General features: G+C 46.5%; 1 protein-coding gene and 1 long non-coding RNA gene across 6 annotated transcripts in view; one reads left to right on the top strand and one right to left on the bottom strand.

Moving 5' to 3' along the window:
* The window catches only part of APLP2 (amyloid beta precursor like protein 2), a 726,249-nt gene that overhangs the window by 414,735 nt on the left and 290,412 nt on the right, over window positions 1–21,102 (bottom strand). The gene's annotated exons all lie outside the window — the stretch shown is intronic.
* Window positions 1–21,102, top strand: part of LOC126934991 (uncharacterized) — a 178,428-nt gene that overhangs the window by 73,745 nt on the left and 83,581 nt on the right. The window contains exons 6-7 of one of the 5 annotated variants that reach the window (XR_007719173.1): window positions 558–6,554; window positions 11,528–12,840. The exons of the other annotated variants lie outside the window; for them this stretch is intronic. This is a non-coding gene — a long non-coding RNA (uncharacterized LOC126934991). Of the gene's footprint in view, window positions 1–557; window positions 6,555–11,527; window positions 12,841–21,102 lie in introns of those variants that run through there. 5 annotated transcript variants of the gene reach the window in all.

Genomic DNA, 21,102 nt, shown 5'->3' with positions numbered 1-21,102 from the left:
TTTAATCCTAAACACAGATAAAATTATTTTCATTCCCAGCATCTTGGGGACCTCTTACCTATTGTTTATCTTAAACACAGATAAAATTATTTTCATTCCCAGCATCTTGGGGACCTCTTACCTATTGTTTATCCTAAACACAGATAAAATTATTTTCATTCCCAGCTTTAGAGGGCAGACTCCAGGTGGGGCTTTGTGAAATATGAGAAATGCCAACTTAGCAAGTACATGTCAAAAATCTCTCCTAATAAATAAAATGGGATGATGGCAAGGGGGCAGATGAGAGGAGAGCACAGAGCCTCGGGCTGGGGAATCACCCCTCATTCATGTGAGGTGAGCGGCAGCGGTGGCCAGAAGAGATGAATCGGGGGATTGTGCATCTCCCTGGCTCTAAACCCTTTTCTCGCCTCCTCCGCAGCCCCGTATCGTCGTAAAAAGTTATTTGGGATAATTGCTGGAAAATAGCCTGTGTACTTGGGGAAGAAACTTTTTATGACATAATGATTTTGGATACAATCCCGCTAAGCCAGTGCCCTGTGGCTGTTTTTTCCATTAAGGTATTTCACAATCCATGATCTCCGCTTTGGGAGAAAGAGAGAAACTCGGTCATGGGGCTTGAGATGGGAGATGGATGAGAACCGACTTTCTGTTCTCACTCAGCAACAAGGTATTGATTCTCCTTTAATCTCCTCGTCTTTGGCTTAGCCCAGTTGTTCTTAGCAGTCCTGAGCTCTGGGCAAGTCAGTTCTGGCTGGAGTACAAGAAAACTGTCTTTTGGAAAACAGAACCTTGAGAGGCTGGATAAACAATAGTTCGGCAGTGGCCACGGCACCTACCACTCATAAACAAGTGGCAAGAAATGAAATTCCCTGAGCAGGACTTTATTCCTATTGCAGTTTGCTTGGCTCTGTGGTTTTAAGCAAGAGGAAAATATGTAAAAATATGACCAAGGTGTTTCCCCTGTCATGTGCGCTGATCCAAGGGCTGTGGGAGTCCAGTATTCTGGGACGGGGCCCCAGGTAAGTCTTAGATGCCTCACTGTGGTCGACTCGGACAGACAGGGTAGTGAGCAGACACTGCAGAGGAGAGAGACCCTCAGAGTGTCCCATGGAAAGAAGGGCATGTGGTCAGCTGCAAAGGGCAGGAGGCAGAAATAGAGGACATCTACACCTACCTGGAACAATAACAACAGTTCCTGATGTTTCATCAATGCTTTTATAGTTGACAAAGCACTTTGTACATTGCCTCATCCACAGGAGCCCTGTGAGGTAAGCGGGGGAGATGCTATGATCTTGATTCACACATGAGGAACTCAAGGTTCGCAGGAGGTGAGTGGTCTGTCTAAAGCTACACAGCAAACAAGTGGCAGAGCCAGGGCTGGAACACAGCTGCCTTGACCCTGTGTTCGGTGAGATTGCCAAATGCATGGAGGATGTGCCAGCGCAGGTGGAGGGGTGTTAGTCTACTACCTCGTGCCTTCACTGCCCTGACGTGGAGCCCAGTACTCCCACCATGGCCTCGATCTTTTAGGTTAAGGCATGTCTTCAGCAAAGCTCCAATTAAAGCAACGTGGAAGTGGAAGAGAGATCATGAATTTCATGAGTCTTTGGCCCGTGGCAGCCTTGAAGAATGTCTCCATGACACTCATGCCATGCTGGGCGGCAGCCTCTCCCAGGGGTACGGTTGTGTCTCTAGCCCTCAGTGTCTTCATTCCCCCCACTCTATTCTCTCTCAGAGATGCCTAGCAAAGTCCTGTGTGTTGCCCTGTTCTTTGGCCAACGTCGACTACTTATTTGCTGTCTCACGGACTCAGCTTCTCGTTCCAACTCCATGCTTCTGTTTGAGCACTGCACTTTGCCTTCCTGCAGTCCCCCTCCTCTTCATCTTGAGCGTAATGACAGTGATCTGCAAGCCAGAAGGGGACATCTAAAAATCCCATAATATCCTGAAACTCTTAATGCACTTCTCTACAAATGGTGGACGGCCAGCAGGTAGCTGTGGGTGCAGGTTTGGGTGGGGTTTGTTGGAAAAGGTTCTGTCCACTTTGATTGTAGCCTTAGGATGCTGGGGACTTTGTTAGGGATGGGCACAGGTTTTAGGTGGCAGAGCTGGCTTCTGCCGATGGTGTGGAATGGCGGTGTGAGGCCTGCAAAGGCCACGTGGGATTTTCTGTTGTTCACGTTACTTTCCCTACATCTGAAACACAGGACTCTGTGCTGTAGCCGGGAGCCATCCTGCCATTTAGGGGATGCCCAACCCATAGGTTGGCATCCAGAGGTTGACAGGGAATTCAGACAGCATATTATCAGTGGTGTTTAAAGGGAGATGCCATAATTATGTCAAGTTGCTGTTTTCTTCTCCTCCTTTTCCTCTTCCTTTTCTCTTAATTGAGAATGAAGCCTTTTTCTTTAGCATCGCAATTGCTGTGAAGTATCTACACCATTATCTAAATGAGTGACTCCCAGTCCTGATCCACAACTGATGGGCTGACTGGACAAGAATTAGCTGGGAGGTTGTTATGCATCCAGATTCCCAAGCCCCACCCTGGAGATTCTGATTTGGTGGCTCTGGGGAGGCACCCAGGACAGGTGATTCAAATGCTCACCCAGGCTCGGGAACCACAGGCCTATGGCTTAGACGGCAGGCAGCTCTCAGGAACTAGCACACAGCTGCACCCATGAAGGGGTGCTGGTGACCTTTGGAGGACAGTGCTGAGCTGAGAGAAGGTGTTAGCGTTGCTGCCTCTTGTCTGCTCTGCACCTTCTCTGATGAGCAGGAAGGAGCCACGGGACCCATTCATCTAGCATCTTTTAGGATACTTAGGTCAAATTTTCCCTGCACCTAGACTTCTGATACCCCTGCAACAAAAGAGATTCCCCAAAGGAAGCAGTATCCCACACAGCCACAGTCTGCTAAGCGAGACTGCATACTGGCATCTCCAATTCCAGCCCAATACCCCAAGGTTTACTGTATTTTTCTCCCTTTTCACTTTTTTTTTTTTTTGCGACAGTCTTGCTCTATCGCCAGGCTGGAGTACAGTGGTGCAATCTGGGCTCACTGCAACCTCCACCTCCCAGATTCAAGTGATTCTCCTGCCTCAGCCTCCCAAGTAGTTGGGACATGTGCTATCAAGCCCAGCTAATTTTTGTATTTTTAGTAGAGATGGAGTTTCTCTATGTTGGCCAGTCTGGTCTCAAACTCCTGACCTCAATTGATACACCCGCCTTGGCCTCCTAAAGTGTTGGGATTACAGGTGAGAGCCACTGCGTCCAGCCTCATATTTACCTTTTAGATATGAGGATCTATCAATGTTAAGTACAATTAATTATTTGATCTGAGGATTTATCAATCCTCATATTTACCTCATACCCCCCAGCTTGCAATCACTGGTTGATTTTCAAATTTTTAACTTCTTTTACTGAGAGAGAAAGACTCCCATGCTCTTTACTATATTTGCCGATTTGATCAGTCTTCCGCATTAACCTATCTCCTAGCATTGCCACCCCCTCCCACATACATATGCCCTCCACATCCCACTGCACCCCGCTCAGTCTCTGATATCCTGTTCTGGTTTGTTCCTCCATGCCAGATCCCTTCTCTCTCTGTCTGGGGTTCAAGATCCTCTGCTGGTCTGCCCCTGGGTGATGCTCTCTCTAGTCAGCTTGGGCTCTGACGTCTCATCTGGGCTGTTCCCTGGGGATGCCCTCCATCCAGACAGCCCCCTGCACAGGTGCTCACACCTTGCTGGAGCTCTGACAACCCATTCTGGGCCATTGCACCCGTGCCCTCCTGCACGTAAGCCCAGCTTGCTCAGTCCCACTCATGGATTTAGAACTGACTTGTTCAGGAAGAAGAAAGGAAAAGAAGGGAAAGGAAGGAGAGGAGGAGACGCACCATAAAATGTTGAAGGCAAGGATTCCACTTTACTCTTCAGTGAATCTCGTGACTAGGAGGGTATTTTGCACTTAATTCTTTTCCTGGAGAGTCAGTCTATGAGAGGAACAGTGCAGCAAGGTTCTAGCCCTTGCACAGAAAAAGCAGGCTCTGCAGTTCAACTTCCTTCCCAGGTCTGCAGTTCTGACCTCCAAAAGAGGGAGACTTAGACAACCACGAGTCTCAGCTGAGCCTGGGCAGCCAGCAAGCCCTGGGCACGTGGACTCAAAGCAGCAGCAGGGAGGAACATGGGGGTTCCTCTTTTGAGCAAGGATAAACCTGCTAGTCAGTCTGTCCTAGGATAAGTTGTGAAGAATTCGTTTATTCATTCATGCACTCACTCATTCATCATTCATTCACTCATTCACGCACTCATTCATGCACTCATTCATGCACCCACTCATTCATGCACTCACACACAGTGAGTGTAGTATGTTAAGCACACAGGCTCTGGAATGACTTAGAATCTGGCTTTGACAATTTTAGTTGTGTGGCCTTCTCAGTGCTTCAGTTATGTTGTCTAAACAATGAGGATGACCACTGTATTGATCCCACAGAGTTGTGTGAGGATTAAATTAGGTAACCCATGTAAGGTGCTCAGCAGAGAACCTGGCTCAAGGAAGTACTCAATCAAAACGCTATTACTAAGGAGCGCCCTTGTGGGCAGTCAGGCGTCGTGGGGTTGGGACGGAGCTGCCCAATGCAGTTGTGCAAGCCTACGTCAGTTGCATTGGTCTTTGGACCTGTTTTTCTACCTGCAAAATGACCATTAAGGATCTGTCCTAGCTCTGACATTGTAGAATGCTATCCTCAGACTACCTTAAGAGGCCAGAGGGAGAGGTGCGAGTCAGGGAATTGGAATTCAGGCTGTTTCCAAGGTAGGCACAGGATGGTGCCTCTGAAGATGGTTGCAGAGCAAGAGGACCATGCAGCGGGGAGACAATCAGTCCTCATATCTACCTCGTGCTCCCCAGTTTGCAATCTTTGTCTACATTCACCATCTCATGTAATCCCTACAACAACCTTATGAGGGAGACATTTTTTCAGATGAGATCCTGAGGCTGGAAGAGATTAAGTGATACACTCAAAAGTGGCAGAAGGAGCAGGGTGGGACTGCTGACATGAACCCCTGATGGTGCTTGTCCTCTGAACCTACCGGCTAGCTGCACAGCTCTCCCAGGAGGGACAATTCCAAGTGTGAACTGGTGCAGACCCTTGCATATTCTCACTAAGCGTCTCCTGGGTTGCTTCTGCTGACAGCCCCCTCTCCTCCCTTCTGTAAGACTTTTTGCAGCCACACAAGTTCTTGGAATATTTACTAAAGTGCAAACATGATTACCACCCTACCACGGCTTAAATTTTAATATGAGAAAACAATAGTAAGCAAACTAGTCATCCACTGAACTTTGTCATTAGAATAATCTCTAAAGAGCACTGAATAGGGAGGGCAAGTCAGGCACTGGGGCGGGGATAACCAGGCTAGTTTAATCTAGGAGAGCTTCCTGGAGGAGGTGGTATGATTGAGTTGTGATTTCAAAGAGGGAGCATGTCATAGTTGAGGCTGCAGGAACCATGACAGCTGGAAATCTTCCCTCCCCCGCCAACCCTCCCTGTTTTGCTTCCTGTGGATCTGATAGTCCTGCTTAGGCAAACTGAGGCACAAGTTCGGTGGCAAAAGCCAGAAAGAGATCCCAGGGTATTTGATGTCCCTAGTCAGAGGCCTGGAGAGAGATGGTGCTGCTTCTCCGCCCCATCATTAATCTTGTTCAACCTCTTTTGCAAAATAGGAGTCTCAGCAAATAGGGAGGAGGTGTTGTGAGAATGAGCATTTGCAAACTCCTCAAGCGTGCTGGAAGAAAGAGGCAGTGCTTGTGTGAAGCTCCCTGGAGGTGTCTGCCACACGGCTGTGCACTCCCGTTCATGTGCTGAACCTGGAGGCTGGGCATGACTGCCGGGTGTCACTGACATATGCCAGTGAGCAGCAGGAGGGGCATGTTTCAGCAGGGTGGTGGACTCAGGCCAAATACCTCCATGTTACAATGCAATAGATGATTGAAGACCAATTAATTTTTTACAACAGGAGAAATAGCTAAAAGATTAGCAAGCATTAATTATTTATTGAATTGCTGCCTGTGGGAAAAAAACAAAAAACAAAAAACAAAAAACACAAACAAAAGCAGGGTTGGGGGCGGGGGTGGGGAAGTGCCCTGTATGGGGAAATTAATCTTTCCACTAATTTCAGCTCTTGTTTGCTATCTGCCTTTGCTTGGAGGTCATGCAAATCATCTCCAGGCAGTGGGTGAGATCATTTAGGAAGGAGGCATAACTTTGACAGTCTCTTTCAGGGTAATCAACCAACTGGTGAGAAATCCAGAGGTTTCCATCTTTGCATCTTTCATTCTTTCTAGCCTTTGCACAGAAAAAGCAGGCTCTGCAGTTCAACCTCCTTCCCAGGTCTGCAGTTCTGACCTCCAAAAGAGGGAGACTTAGACAACCACGAGTCTCAGCTGAGCCTGGGCAGCCAGCAAGCCCTGGGCACGTGGACTCAAAGCAGCAGCAGGGAGGAACCTGGGGGTTCCTCTTTTGAGCAAGGATAAACCTGCTAGTCAGTCTGTCCTAGGGTAAGTTGTGAAGAATTCATTTGTTCATTCATGCACTCACTCATTCATGCACTCACTCATCATTCACTGCTAAATCATTCATTATTATTATTTTTTTTTTTTTTTGAGATGGAGTTTCGCTCTTGTCTTCCAGGCTGGAGTACAGTGGCACAATCTGGGCTCACTGCAACCTCCGCCTCCCAGGTTCAAGTGATTCTCCTGCCTCAGCCTCCCAAGTAGCCGGGATTACAAGCATGTGCCACCATGCCTGGCTAATTTTTTTGTATTTTTAGTAAGGTCGAGGTTTCACCATGTTGGCCAGGCCAGTCTCAATCTCCTGGCTTCAAGTGATCTGCTCACCTCAGCCTCCCAGTGTGCTGGGATTACAGGCATGAACCATTGCACCTGGTCTCATTCAGTATTTATCCAAGTGCCTCTATGTGCCATCTACAATATTGTTACAAATAAGACTACCCAGCTCAGGTCAGGGTTTCTAAAACATGCTCTTCCATGAGAAGAATAGCTGAGACATGTGTAGGCTGACAGTGAGCTGGGTCTTTGTCCTTGGCTGGTCCATGCCGGGGGAGTGAGGACTGCAGAAGAGGAAGAGGCAGCAGAAGCTGATGCTTGACTTCTGTTCCCCTTTACCTCATTTCTCCTTCACCCCCTTTTCTCCCCACTTCTCCTTTGTACCCCAAGTTATTTCTCCTAAATACCTCTGAAATCCATCTTCCCACTCCGGCCCCCCACCACATCCTGCTCGGGGCCTGCCTTGTGTCTTGCTTGGACCAAGGCAGCAGCATCCCACAGAGCCTCCTAACTGAGGCTCTTCCCCTCCTGTCCTCTCCCTATAATGCCGTCAGAGAATCCTGTTGGAAAAAAACCCCTGGGGAGTCACACGTTCTGCTTACAATCCTTTCACCACCCCACAACGTATCCCTTGCTTGATATTCCAACCCCCTTGGGAACCTTTCTTCTATCCCTTCTGGCACCCCAGGCCAGCTCCTGCACTGGCTCCAACTGTGTGGATTCCACCCTTAGGTCCCCACAGTAAGCTCTGCACGTTTCCACTCTGGCTTTTTGTACCTCTTCATATGAGGTGCCCCTGCCTGGCACCCCTGTTCATCCCTGCCTGGCACCCCTGTTCATCCCTGCCTGGAAATTTTACTTTCCTCTAAGACTGTTCCAAGTCACCTCCTCCAAGGAGCCTTCCCTGACCAGCTAAAACATAGTCATGGATATTTTGTCTGTGCCCTAATAAAGCTTCCTTAAACATGACTTTCACTGTACACATGAATTTCACTGTATTGGGATTATTACTTTGTGTCCCCCAATTTGACTTTGAACCCTACATGGGCAGAGATAGAATTTTATTCATCTCTGTGTCCTCAGCCCCTAAATAGGGCCCGACATTCATTCATCCACTCTCTCCTTCATTCTTGTTGACTTGATTCTCTGCCTGGACTGTGCTAATCGCCAGGGGATGCAGTGACAGGGTGCACCCACAACCTCATGGACGTGACAGAGGACCAAATGGGGGATTTGAGAGTGACGTGACGACAACTAGGATCGCAGGGAGCCTGGGGAGACCTGGGCCATTCTGGTGCGGCAGGAGGCTGAGCTCCTCCTGGGGCACCAGGCCCTCCGTGCCACACACCTGCAGAGCTCTGGGCAGGCACTTGGCTGAAAGCATTATGCTTCCTTTCAGAGGGAAGTTCCATTAGGGCAAGGCCTGTATTGCTGATCTCTGCTGTTTACAGAGATCTCAGTCTCTCCTGGGGCCGAGGGGCATTGGTGCAGTGGAGCGGGGACCTGAGCTGGCTCCTGGCTCTTAGGTAGAGTCCTGAGACTTCCACTCGTTCTTTCCACAAAGTGGGTCTCACGCACCAACCTTATCTTGGAGGGTCACGGCTCTTTTCACGGAGATGGACATTGAGAGATAAGCACCCCAGGGACTACACAATTACAGTTGGGAGAAATATGGTGAAGAAAAACACCGGGGCCAGGATATTTTGTGTGACAGGAAGGCCTCCCAAGAGAGTGACATCGATGTGACGATGTGTCCTTTAAGCCTGGGTCCAACTCCCACGTGGGGAGTGGCTGCCTTGGTTCCCAAGCCCATCATCCTGCAGGCAACCCCTCTGACCACAAGGGGGCCTGCTGGAGCCTGGCCTGGCCCGCCCTTCCCGCCCAGAAACACCTCCCAGTCTGGTTCTGCTGTTGGTGACCCAAGCAGCCAACACCTGTCTCCAGAGGTCAAGGCCACTTTGAGGGTATGGGGTGCCCGGGCACTCCACACACGGGGCGAGGAGGGAGTCTCCCGGCCAGGCCAGCCCCGGCTTCCTCTCGGTGGAGCCTCTGCTACATGGGAGCCCTAGTGGGCTGACTGGACCGACCCAGCCCCTGCCCCTGGCTTCTGCTTCTACCCCACTTTGCTGCTTTCCCCCAGGGTTGCCGGAGAGCCGCTGCCAGTTTCCCCAGCACATTGCTCACAGGAAATGAGGGTCTGAAGGCACAAGGTGAGAGAGAAAAGCCATACCTGGAATAACTGAAACTATTGGGGGCTGCATTTCCCGTTCCACTCACCCTGTGCAATAGCAGTGAGACCACACCTTCCTCGCAGGCTCCTGAGACCACCCTGTCTAGTGCCGAGGGTGCAGGTCCACCATGGGCCACGAGGGGCTGCTTGCGCGGAGCTCCTGGAGGGCGCTCCCAGGGCCTGGCTCAGCTGGGAGAGGACAGAACACAGCAGCTTCCATCCGAAGCTTTACCTGTTGGCAGAGTGGGTGGTGTGTGCTTTGAGAAACATGGAGCAGGTTCCACAGAACCAAAGTCTCTTCCTCTCCAAGATTCAGTCACACCTAAAGCTCCGCTGCTGGAAACTCATGAGCCAGGCTGTGTCCTCTCTGCAAGGCGCTCTTTACAAACCGCTAGAGCTATGGAGGCTGCGTTTCTTTGCTGCTTTGCAGCATAGGACGTGCTTCTGCTACACACCTCGTGATCTCCCCGTGGCACTTCTGGAGGGTAGGCACTCGCGAGATAATTTTCGTTTGGCTGATGAGGGACTCGAGGACTGGCACCCAATTCCAGGTTGCCCACTTCTCTGTTTGATGGCCACTCCATTACCTGGTGGCCAGTACCACTCAGGCACCTAGATGTGAATGAATCTGCCTGATGACTGGACTCCACGGCAGCAAGGCAGGCAGCCCAGCAGTGTTGGGAAGTGGCGAGTAATCCCTCGGGAAGAGAGAACCAAGGCTCTGAAGATGGGAAGCCCACAGAGGAAGGAACCCCAGGCACGAGGGCAGAGTTCCCGCACGCCAGGCAGAGCCTGCATTCTTGGGTGTGTGTGTGAGTTTTCCCTCCTGTTAGTTCTTGGAGTTGACAACCAGCAATCACAGTCTGAATGGCCTCCTGGCCATGGATGGTGAACGGTGGGGTGTGTGTTCAGCGCTTCGTGCTGTTGCTGTTGTGGGAGCGACGGCCAGTGCTCCACCGGGCCAGGGTGCCCGACTCTGTCTCTCTCAGCTACGGAGAGCAGGGGCTGTTTTCTGCTCGCTTGGCACCTCTCTGAGCTGTGACGCCAGCTTCTGGCAGGGACTGGCTCCCCGGCTGGGTTGTAGGGTGTTTCTACGACGTCTTATGCAGGATTGGGAGTAGATGCTGCTCTCAGTTCCTGCCGTGGAGGTCAGCGTGACCAGGCTCCGGGCCAGGCACTGCAGCCTTGCTGTGGTAGCTCAGCAGAGATGCTCCACTGCGTGGGCAGCTGTGCTGGGTGCTGTAAAATCTCCCTCGTGATCCCTGCCCTGCCCTCCAGGAGTTTCCAATGTCAAGCGTTTTAATTAGATTATTGTTCCTCCCTGGGCCTCTCTCCCTCTGACTACGGTTGCTATTTGTTATCACAATAAGGTTGTGTGATTCTCTTTATTCGGGGTGGGGGTAAGAATACTGAGCCAGAGTGGGGGTCATAGACTTAAATGGAGCCCCAGACCTGCCACTGATTGGCTATGTGTTCTTGGGCAAGTTACGTGGCCTGAGTCTCAGCTTTCTCATCTGTGAAATGCGGAAGATAACACCACTCCTAAAGATTGTTCTGAGGCTGTAGTGAGAAAATGCACGTGAAAGCATTTTGAGAGCCACAAAAAGGTGGGAGCAAGGAGAGATGCTACCATTCTTAGTGAGGAGGCAAGCAGAATGGCCCAGGGGGCCGATCAGCTATCCCCGTGTCTTTCCTCTCCTTTTCTCCACTGCCCCTTTCCAGCACCCCCTCCCAGGGCTCTCGACATGTGCCCATTCTGTGTCCCAAGTGGGCCTGCTCTCCACGCTGTGAACTTTTTATTTTTGGAGACAGAGTCTCACTCTATTGCCCAGGCTGGAGTGCAGTGGTGCGATCTCAGCTCACTGCCAGCTCCGCCTCCCGGGTTCACGCCAATTCTCCTGCCTCAGCCTCCTGAGTAGCTGGGACTACAGGCACCCGCCACCACACCCGGCTAATTTTTTATATTTTTAGTAGAGACGAGCTGTCACCGTGTTAGCCAGGATGGTCTTGATCTCCTGATCTCATGATCTACCTGCCTTGGCCTCCCAAAGTGCTGGGATTACAGGCGTGAACCACTGCACCCAGACTCACACTGTGAACTTAACCTTCCCTCCCCTCTCCTCCCCTCCCCTTCCTTCTTTCTCTCCTTCCTTCCTTCCTTCCTTCCTTCCTTCCTTCCTTCCTTCCTTCCTTCCTTCCTTCCTTCCTTCCTTCCTCCCTTCCTTCCTTCCTCCTTCCTTCCCTTCCCTCCCTCCCTCCCTCCCTTCCTCTTTCTTTTTCTCTTTCTTTCAACAGTCTCGCTCTGTTGCCAGGCTGTAGTGCAGTGGCGTGATTTCGGCTCACTGCAACCTTCACCTCCTGGGTTCAAGCAATTCTCCTGCCTCAGCCTCCTGAGTAGCTGGGACTACAGGCATGCACCCCCATGCCCACCTAATTTTTTTTTTTGTATTTTTAGTAGACGGGGTTTCACCGTGTTGGCCAGCATGGTCTCAATCTCCTGACCTCATGATCTACCCGCCTCGGCCTCCCAAAGTGCTGGGATTACAGGTGTGAGCCACCGCACCGCCTGCCCCCCGCCCCGCCAATAAACTCTCTTTTATCCCTCTTCTCCCTTAAAAGATACCCATTCTCTGCTTCAGTCCTTGTGTTGAATCATTCATTCTTGTAATAAATGCTTATTAAGAGCCTGGTGTATTGGAAAGAGCATGGACTTGAATCTTTGGCCTTATCCCCTCTAGCCGTGTGACTCTGGCAAGTCCCTTGCATTATCTGTGTGTCAGTTTTCTAAAATTTAAAATGGGTGTGACATCTTCACTGCAGGACTGTTGGGAGGATGGTGAGGGGTAATGTACATAAAAACCAAGGTGCAGTGCTCAATAATTGTAGCTCTCTCCCCCAGCCAGCTTGCTGCCAATCAGAGAAACTTACCAGACTTGCTATATTGTCCATACAAAGACCAAAACAACAACAGCAACAACAGGAATTTTTAACTGGATCCTGGGATACATCACAAATCCTGGCCTGACAATGGTTGCTTGAATATGCAACTGAGCCACCCATGCCATCTCCAAAAGGAGTGAGTGAGGAGGTACTACATGTTCTGTGGCAGGGCCACTGGGCCTCACCAGCACATGGCACCAGGATACCTTAATTCTCTAAAAAGGCATTACTCCCATTCCCACAATGCCAACGCTGTGAAGTCTTGGCCCTTTAATGAATGCAGTGCTTCGTCATTCACCCGAGGTCCTGGATGGGGACTTCAAGGCATGAGGAGGGGCTTAGATGTTAGGCTTTCCTTTTTTGTGGGGGTACATTTAAAAAGCAGGTATATCATTTGGTATATTTGATATTAAGCCTCTGGGGGCGATCTGGAAAGGCAAGTAAACACATAGCACAGGTGCTCTTTAATGAAGCTCATCTCATCATTCATTGGGTGAATATTGGTTGAGTTAGGGCCACCTCTTAATACGGGGGTTACAGCAGTGAATAAAACAAATGGGGTCTCTGCCCTTTGTGTAGCTGACATTCTTGTGGTAGAGGCAGACCATCGGCAGGAGGCATAATAAATACAGAGATAAAGGGCGTGTTAGGAGGTGGGAGTCCCGAGAGAGAAGAAAAGTGGAGCTGGAGCGGAGATCGGCCTGCCGAAGAGTCAGGGCAGGCTGCAGAGGTAGTAATAGGATGGTCAGAGACTCCACCTTGGAGAGGTGAGGCTTGGCCAAGACCTGTAGCAGGTGAGGGGACTAGTGATGCCGATGTCAGGGCCAACGCGTAGCATGGCTGGGGGGCTCAGGGACCAGCTGTGTGCTGGGGTGCAGACAGTGAGGGGAGAAAAAGGAGAGATCAGATAGGTTCTGGGGGTGGGGAGGCAGATCACGTGGGGCTTTGGAGGTCGCCATAAGTACTCTTCAGCTTTGGGTCTCGGGGTGGGGAAGGGGAATGACCAGTGGGTTTTGAGAGCACTGGGTCTCAGGAGAACCTGTTCCAGTGCTGGTTCTGCTCAGACTGGCGTTGACATTTGGGACAATCAGGTAGCCTCTTAGGGCTGCGCTTGCCTTGGAGGTTAGACCAGCTGGCTGGCTTGGCTAGTTCAAAGGCCCGTTCTCAACCCTGGGCATCACATGCAGTGCAAGGCACGCAAACTCATCAGTTTCTCCATTTACCCCCGAAAGTCTCTGGCTCCCTGGATATTTTTCATTTCCTTTGCTGTCAATTTTCCAGTTCGCCCCAGAGGCAAACCCAGGTCTCCAGGTGCATCTGGAAGTGGCTGTGGGGGAGATGGTGGCATTCCCTGCCACTCCCACAGGGAGTTGAGCACACTCTTCCCAAGGCAATTTTTTCCTGGCTGGGATCGGCAGTGGAGCACTTTCCCATGGCAAGGCGAGTCCTGGCCTCTCCCCTGCTGGGCTGGTGGGACTGGGGTAAGGAGAGGGGAGCAAGCGACAGGTGCCTCTGGGAGGAGAGCTGGATGTGGCAGGCGTGTCCTTTGCTGGGCAGCAGGCAGGATTCGGGTGCAGTGTCCGTGGCAGCCCTGAGCAGAGGCTGGGGGAGGGCCTGCCTGTTACCACAGCTGCACCCGCTTTACTCCAGGGTCATGGGAGACAAGCTTGCAGCCGGAGGGCCAGCGATTCCCATGCCTGATGCTGCAGCAGCTGCCAAATTCTCTCTCAATGCAGCCTTGTCAGAAAGGAGGATCTAGTGCACTGCACGGAGACCATAGTGGATAATAATGTACTATATATTTCAAAATTGCTAGAAGAATAGATCTTTAACGTCCTCACCACAAACAAATGATACGTTGATGAGGTGATGAATATGTTAATTAGCTTGATGGGCTCTTTCTACAATATCATAAATCAAAACATCACATTGTACCCCATATATACATAATTATTGTCATTGAAAAATAAATTAACTTCAAAAATGAAAAAAGGAGACAGGAGGACTTCCTTTTTCTTGGCAGGGGTAGAGGAGTATGAAAGGGAGAATGGGGGGTGCTCTCCATTTCCCACCCGGCCCCCTGCCCAGCTCTGCCTCACAGCTCAGGCGGGCCATCTGTGCCTTGGGTTTGGTGCACCTCTACCCTCCAAGGAACCATCCCACCACTCCTCCTCCATCTCCTCCTGCCGGCTTGCAGGTCCCTACTAGCCAGGTTTCCAGAGCTGGAAATGACCCAGCGCTAGGGATTGTTGGAAATGTAACCAACGGCAGCCAGCCACGGCTTTCCAACTCACAGCTCTCCCCGGTCATGGCTGCTGAGGCTGCAGAGGAGAGCATCAAGTTGCAGAAACAGGTTAACCGCTGAGACTGAACTGTGCTCTGGGTTTGTGCATTTCCAGCAACATACACCAACATTTCTGCAAGGAGCATTTTATAAACATGAGGTTCATTTATGTATAACTTACATGGAGTAAAATTCATCTTTTGTAGGTGTTCAGCTCAATGAGTTTTGACAAATGTAAATGGTCATGTAGCCATTGCACAGACAAAATTTAGAACATCACTAGCACCAGCTGGGCACGGTGGTTCATGCCTGTAATCCCAGCACTTTGGGAGGCTGAGGTGGGCGGATAACAAGGTCAGGAGTTTGAGATCAGCCTGACCAACATGGTGAAACCCTGTCTCTACTAAAAAGACAAAATGAGCTGGGTGTGGTGGCATGCACCTGTAATCCCAGCTCCTCAGGAGGCTGAGGCAGGAGAATCACTTGCACTGGGGAGGCAGAGGTTGCAGTGAGCTGAGATTGCACCACTCCAGCCTGGGTGACAGAGCAAGACTCCGTCTCAAAAAAAAAAAAAAAAAAAAAAAAAAAACATTGCAAGCTGCACCCCAATGGTTTCCTTGTGCTCCTTGGCATTTAATTCTCTCTCAGCCCCCAGGGCCTGGTAAGAGTCCTTTTCCTGGATCATTTTCCCCCTTTTCTCTAAATGTCCTCTATCTGTCTTCTTTCAGTTAATATTATGTTTTCGAGATTCACCTGAATCATTATGTGTATCAGTAATTCCCTTTTCATTGCTGTGGATGTCCATCACTTTACTTATTTTATTTTAAATATTTTATTGTGGCAAAATATAGCCAGCCCTACATATTGATGGATTCTGTATGCATTGATTCAACCAACCACGAATCAAAAATCTCTAGAAAACATTCTGTCTGTACTGAACATGTACAGACTCTTTTCCCTTGTCATTATTCCCTAAACAATACAGTACAACAACTATTTACATAGCATTTATATTGCGTTAGGTATTATGAGTAATCTAGAGATGATTTAAAGTATATGGGAGGATGTGCATAGGTTATATGCAAGTACTACCGCATTTTATAGAAGGGCTGTGAGCACAGTGGATTTTGGTATCCACTGGAGGTCCTGGAACCAATTCCCCATGGCTATAGAGGGAGTATACATAAAACATTAAATTTGTCCTTTTAACAATTTTTTTTTTTTTTTTTTTTTTTTTTTTTTTTTTTTTGAGACAGAGTCTCGCTCTGCCGCCCAGGCTGGAGTGCAGTGGCCGGATCTCAGCTCATTTGCAAGCTCTGCCTCCCAGGTTTACGCCATTCTCCTGCCTCAGCCTCCTGCATAGCTGGGACTACAGCCTGGCTAGTTTTTTTTTTTGTATTTTTTTAGTAGAGATGGGGTTTCACCATGTTAGCCAGGATGGTCTCGATCTCCTGGCCTCGTGATCCACCCGTCTCGGCCTCCCAAAGTGCTGGGATTACAGGCTTGAGCCACCGCACCCAGCCCCTTTTAACAATTTTTAAGTGTACAATTCAGTGACACTAATTACAATCACAATGTTGTACAACCATCACCACTACCTGCTTCCACAATTTTTCATCACCCCAAACAGATGTACTTATAAGCATTAAGCTCCCCACCTTCTCACAGGGCGCACCAAGCCCAAGGGAATAATCTTCCCGCACTCCCTGGTCTCCTCGAATCTGCTTTCTGTCTCTATGAATTTCCCTATTCTAGATACTTCATGTCAGTGAAATCTGCAATATTCGTCCTGCTGTGTCTGGCTTCTTTCACTTAGCGTAATGTGTCCAGTGTTCATCCAGGTTGTAGCATGTACCAGAGCTCCCTTCTTTTTTGTGTCTGAATGATACTCTGTAGTTCGTATACAACATTTTTTGTTTATCTAGTCATCTGTTGGTGGACAGTTACATTGTTTTCAACTTTTGGCTATTGTGAATAATGCTGCTGTGAACATTGCATACAAATATCTGTTTGAGCCCCCGTTTTTTAATTATTTTGAGTATGCTTCTAAAAATGGAATGGCCAGGTCATATGGTAATCCTATGTTTAACTTTTTAGGGAACTGCCATAGTGTTTTCCATAGCAGCGGCATCATTATTCCTAACAGCAGTGCACAAGAATTTCAATTCCTACCCATCCTTGGGCAGTAACGCTTGTTACTTTCCTTTTTAAAATAATTATAGCACTCCTAGTAGGTGTGCAGTGGTAACTCATTATGGTTTTAATTGCATCGTAAACCATCCTATTGACTAATGATGTTGAACATCTTTTGTTCTCATGTGCTTTTTTTTTTTTTTGCCATTTATATACTTTCTTTAGAGAATTGTCTATTTCAGTTCTTTGCCCAGTTTTGAAAGCTATTTTGTGGTTTTTTTGTTATTGAGTTATAGAAGTTTTTTATGTATTCTGGATATTAAGCCCTTATCACAGATATGATTTGCAAATGTTTTCTGTGGGTTGTCCTTTCACTCTCTTAATAGTGTCCTTTGATGCACAAGAGTTTTTGATTTTGATGAAGTCTCTTTTGCTATTTTTTCTTCTGTTGTCTGTGCTTTTGGTGTTATAACCAAGAAATTATTGCAAAATTATATGTCACAGTTTTTTTTTCTATGTTTTCTTCTAAGAGTTTTATAGTTTTAGCTCTTATATTTCAGATATTTGATCTATTTTGAGTTAATATTTTTGTATATGGTGTTAGACAAAGATCCAACTTGATTCTTTTCATCATGGATACTCAGTTTTCCCAGCACTAGTTTGTTTGTTTGTTTGTTTTGGATGGGGGAGGTGCTCAATAAATGTTTATTGCATAAATGAATGTTCCAGTGAATACATAAATAAGTATACATTCATGCAGGACTTTGTATACCAGACATGCCTGCCATTCACCATTCAGTACCAGCACTGGGAGGAGGGACCATACCTCACCTACGGTCATGGCTGATAGGGTCACCTACGGGCATAGCTGATAGGAGCATTGCCATCCAGCAACTCTGTAACGTAGCTTGGTTTGAAAGATGAAATGAACCAATGAAGTTCTTTTGAAAGTTTGGGATATGGCATTAAGATACTTAATCAATAACTCAGAGGTGCTAGTACCAAAAGGTCTCGTAAATCTGGAGCCAGAACCATTAAGGGGAGAGGCGGGGCAGATCTCTCAATGGAGACTTTCCCATTGAGAATTTCAGTACTCCTTCTTGTAGCCTAATGGCCTTGTCACATTGTTATATTCATGTCCAAGGTAAAGCTGAGATAAGCTGGCCAGGAGATACAGCACAACAGAAAACAAAGCAACCAGCACGCTCGTTCTGCACACCCACCGCATTTTCCTCTCTGAATATCCACATACCCTCGTGGTTGCTGAGCACACATCGTTTGAATTTGCCTACAGTTTTACTTGTTGTGGTCCTGACCAAACTCTCGGTGACCCTCATCCAAATGCCACCCATCATTTGTCCAAAATTTCTGCATTTTTGATGAGAGATTTTTTCGGAGCTCTCCCTGGTCCAGCTTAGTTACTTAAGGACCAGGCTATGTGTCTGGCATCAACCTCTGATCTAATCAGCTATGGACAGGGAGATGAGGTCACATATTCCCTAGGGCTACTCTTTATAAGGGCTGGGTGGTCAGGAGAAGTTAGGTAAGAAGTGACAGTTTGGTCCCAGGCAAAATACCTGGAATGGTCACCACAGGTTCCCTCTATTGTTTTTGAGACAGATTCTCCCTCTGCTGCCCAGGCTGGAGTGCAGTGGTACAATCTTGGCTCACTGCAACCTCCGCCTCCCAGGTTCAAGGTATTCTCCTGCCTCAGCTTCCCCAGTAACTGGGATCACAGACTTGTGCCACTGCGCCCGGCTAATTTTTTGTATTTTAAGTAGTGACGGAGTTTCACCATGTTGACCAGACTGGCCTTGAACTCCTGACTTCAAGTGATCTGCCTGCTTCTGTCTCCCAAAGTTCCTAGCACTAGTTTTTGAAAAGACGGTCTTTTCCCCATTGAATGGTCTTGCTGCTCTTGTTAAAAATCCTTTGACTATATAGGTGAAGATCATTTCTGAGCTCTCTGTTCTATTCCATTGGTCTGTGTGTCTGTCTTATACTCTTCTGATTGCTGTAGCTTTGTATTGAGCTTTGAAATCAGGAAGTGTGAGATCTCCAAATTTGTTTTTACTTCTCAAGATTTGTTTTGGCTACTTGAGGCCTCTTGAGATTACATGTTAATTTTAGATGGAGTTTTCTATTTCTGCAAAAAAAATCACTGGAATTTTGACAGAGATTGGATTGAATCTATAGATTGGTTTGGGTACTATTGACATTGTAACAATATTAAGTCTTCTAATCCATGAACATGGGATGTCTTCCATTTATTTATGTCTCCTTTAATCGTTCAGTAATCTTTTGTAGTTTTGTGTACAAGTCTTTCATCTCCTTGGTTAAGTTTATTCCTGAGTATTTTATTCTTTTTTATGCTATTGTAACTGGAATTGTTTTCCTAATCTCATTTATAGATTGTTTATAGTATATAAAAATAAAACATTTTTATAAGCTGATTTTTTATATGGCAACTTTGCTAAATTCACTTATTAGCTGTAACAGTTTTGTCCTTTTTTAAAAATAGTTAGAATTTTGTACATATGTGATCATGTCTTTTGTGAGAAGGGATATTTTGACTTCTTCATTTCAAACTTAGATGTCTTTTATTTCTTTTTCTTGACTGATTGTTCTGCCTAGAACTTCCAGTACTATGGTGAATAGAAATGGTGACAGCAGGCATCCTTGTCTTGTTCCAGCTATTAGAAAAAAAGTTTTCAGTGTTTCTCTATTGAGTATTATGTTAACTATGGGGTTTTCATATATGGCCTTTGTTATATTGAGATAGTTTTCTTCTATTCCTAGTTTGTTGAGTGTTTTTCATTATGACACGATGTTGGGTTTTGTCAAATACTTTTTTTGCATCACTCAAGAAAATCATGTGATTCTTTCCTTCATTCAGTTACTGTAGTGTATCATATTAATTGAATTTCATATGTTGAACCATCCTTTAGTTCTGGGAATAGATTCCCCTTGGTCATGGTGTGTAATCATTTTAATACGCTGCTGAATTTTGTTTGCTAGTATTTTGTTGAGGTTTTCCACATCAATATTTATAAAGGATATTGGTCTGTAGTTTTCTCTTCTTTTAGTGTCTTTGGCTTAGGTATCAGGGCAACACACTGGCCTCATAAAATGAGATAGGAAGTATTTCCTTCTCTTCAACTTTTTGGAATAGTCTGAGAAGAATTGGTACTAGCTCTTCGTTAATGTTTGGTAGAATTCACCAGTGAAGTCACTAGGTGTTGGTATGTTGTGTTTTTGTTTTCATTTGTCTTAAGCTATTTTATACCCTGCAATTTCTTCTTTGAACCTTTGTTCCTTCTAATATTGGTTTCTAATTTCTTCCACTGTGATTAGAAAAAATATTTTGAATAATTTCAATCTTTTAAAATTCATCAGTACTTCTTTTGTGGCTAAATGTGATCTATCTTGGAGAATGTTCCATGTGTACTTGAGAAAAATCTGTATCTTTCTGTTGTTGGATGGAGTGTGTTGTCTAAGTCTGTTAGATCTAATTAGTTTGTGGTTTTGCTTTAAGTCCTCACTTTCTGTATTGATCTGTCTGGTTGTCCTATTCATTATTGAAAGTGGGGCATGGGGCATTAAAATTTCCAACTATTTTTGTAGAGCTGTATGTTTCCCCTTTCAATTCTCTCAGTGTTTGTTCAGTGAATACATGTTTATAATTGTTAAATTTTCTTGGTAAATTAACTCCTTTATCAGTATATATTGTCTTTGTCTCTTGTCACAGTTTTTGATGTAAAGTTCATTTTGTCTGGGTTTAGTGTAGCCATCTCAGATCTCTTTTGGTTACTATTTGCACGAGACATGTTTTTTCATCCTCTCATTTTCAACCTATTTCTATCCTTAGATCTAAAATGAGTCTCTCATAGACAGCAAATAGTTGGACTATTTTTAAATATTCATTCTGCTAATCTGTATCTTTAATTCTTTGACATTTAAAGTAATTACTGATAAGGAAGAACTTACTTCAGACATTTAGCTATTTGTTTGCCATATATCTTGTTTGCTTTTTGTTCCTCAAATCCTACATTATTGCCATTTTTGTATTTAGTTGATTTTTTTGGTAGTGTATCATTTTAAGTCTTTTTTTTTGGTATATGTTTTAGTTATTTTCTTAGTGATTATCATAGGGATTGTAATTAACTTCTTACACTTATCAGACCCTAGTGAATAATAGCAACGGTATGAAAACATTCTGCTCTTATGCATCTCGATTCCTCCTCCTCTGTATTGTTATTGTCACAGGTTATATCTTTGTACATGTGTGCCCATTAACATAGATTTATAATTACTGTTTTGTGACCCTAACTTTTAAATCATATAGAAATAAAAGGGAGTTACAAAAGTACGATAGTACTGGCTTTTATAATTACTCATGTGGTTACCTTTCCAGCATTCTGTTTTTCTATGTATGGTTTTGAGTTATTGACTAATGTCCTTTAATTTCAGCCTAAGGTATGTCCTTTAGTAGGTCTACTAGTAGCAAATTACCTCAGCTTTTGTTTATCTGGAAATGTCTTAGTTTCTCCTTCATTCTTGAAAGATCGTTTTGGCAGATATGGAGTTCGTGGTTGATAGCTTTTGTTTTCCAGTCCTTTAAATATATCATCTCACTGCCTTCTGGCCTCCATGGTTTCTGATAAGAAATCAGC

The sequence above is a fragment of the Macaca thibetana genome, chromosome 14 (genome assembly GCF_024542745.1).
Source record: "Macaca thibetana thibetana isolate TM-01 chromosome 14, ASM2454274v1, whole genome shotgun sequence".
Classification (NCBI taxonomy): Eukaryota; Metazoa; Chordata; class Mammalia; order Primates; family Cercopithecidae; genus Macaca; species Macaca thibetana.
This window is presented reverse-complemented; position numbering and strand designations above follow the sequence as displayed.